Source organism: Pistacia vera, unplaced genomic scaffold (assembly GCF_008641045.1).
Source record: "Pistacia vera cultivar Batoury unplaced genomic scaffold, PisVer_v2 Contig433, whole genome shotgun sequence".
Classification (NCBI taxonomy): domain Eukaryota; kingdom Viridiplantae; phylum Streptophyta; class Magnoliopsida; order Sapindales; family Anacardiaceae; genus Pistacia; species Pistacia vera.
Genome location: NW_022196261.1, coordinates 756,368 through 758,130, shown reverse-complemented (window position 1 = coordinate 758,130; position 1,763 = coordinate 756,368). Strand labels below are relative to the sequence as shown.

The 1,763-nt window shown below is 35.1% G+C and overlaps 1 non-coding gene across 1 annotated transcript; it reads left to right on the top strand.

Moving 5' to 3' along the window:
- The first annotated feature begins 202 nt into the window (after positions 1-202).
- Positions 203-309, top strand: LOC116143908. The gene has a single exon (XR_004130185.1). It is a non-coding gene; the product is annotated as a small nucleolar RNA R71 (small nucleolar RNA).
- Positions 310-1,763: the final 1,454 nt, after the last annotated feature.

Here is a 1,763-nt window from a genome sequence, read left to right as displayed (position 1 = left end):
AACTTCATGAAGACCCGAAGATTTCCTTGTTGTTGCTCTCTCATTTGGTCTTTGATAGTTGTTGCTTGCCAAAACCTCAAGCAACTCATAGGCCTTTTCTGGTGTCTTATTCTACAAAGCCCCTCCTGAAGCTGCATCCACCATGGTTTGCACATTACCCATCAATCCATTGTAGAAAGTTTGGACTTAAAGCCAAACTGGCAACCCATGGTGTGGACATTTCCTCATAAACTCCTTGTATCTCTCCCAAGCCTCTTGCAATGACTCGGAATCATCTTGTAGAAATGATGTGATATCATTTCTCAATTTTGCTGATTTAGCTGCAGGAAAGAACTTGGTAAGGAATTTTTGTGCTAGATCATTCCAAGTTGTTATAGTTCCTAGTGGTAATGCCATTAACCACCTCTTGGCTTTATCTCCCAATGAGAATGGGAATAACCGCACCCTAATAGCGTCATCTGAAACTCCGTTCGACTTGAAGGTGTCACAAATTTCCAAGAAATTTGCAATGTGCTGATTCGGATCTTTCTTCAAATCACCATTAACTCTAACCGACTGCTGGATCATTTGGATGATTGCCGGCTTGATCTCGAAGTTGTTTGCTTGCACAGTAGGTCTAGTAATACTCGACCCACTACCATTCACTGTGGGAACTGAAAATTCTGCTACACTGTTCCCCTATTTTGTCTTTTAAAATGCACTTTTGTAAACAGTAACCTTTGTGTATAAAAGACATGTGAATTGTAATGAAAAGAAACATTTTGGGCCCAATTTTTCATTGTTAATTGCATGCATTGTACTAGTTTTCAGTAGGTGTTACAAGAATCATCTCATTTCAATTTTTATAACTCAAGTTATGGTAAAAATACTGAAATATGTTTAACATAACCGTTAAACTTACCAAACCTGATTTTTTCATATTAAACTATGTCACATCAATTCCAATTTACAATTAACAAATAGATCAACTTATGGATCAAATAAACCTCCCCTTAATAGTCTTTAACATCTTAAAGGAAGTGTAAAACCCCATTCCCATAATTAGCCATCATTGCTATAACATTGTAAGTTAATGCAAACAACACATCAACACTTCTAATAGCAACCATTCAACACCATGCGGCCTCCAATACTACAAGTTTTGCCACAATCAACATCAATACTTCATTTTCTTCAATTAAACATAACAACTCATAAAACATAAATGGCAATAACTTCATGTATAATGAACTCAAGGCAATAAATAAAATTAATGAGTTTGACTACACTTGCCATCAACTAATTCTATGTCTTAAAGCTTTAATTTAAGGTTTCATTAAAATCTACAAACCCTAGCATAATCCCTAAATTCATGGAGGTTTTTCCTTACCTTTTTAAAGAATTCCCCCACCAAATCCTTTGCCTTTATCTTCTTTTACACCTTAATCCTACATATATAACATTATACCTCAACATCTACCTCAAATCTTCAAATCACATCAAAACTAGGGTTTTTAATCCTCACCTTAAACCCTTCAATTTCAAGCTCCAAGGCTCCTATCTTGTTCTCCTCTAAAAAATTATTCAAAACTCCTTTGAAACTTAGAGAGAGAAAGCTTGTTTCATGGAGGATTTGAGAGAAAAGGAAGAAAGGTTGAAGAAATGATGTCTCCTCTTGGCTTGAACGAATTTTCCTCTCTTTTATAGGAAAATATTTCATTAGTTTTCCAAAATTATGCTATTGAAAGGATTTTGAAGCATGAAAATTGTAAAATCAATACCGG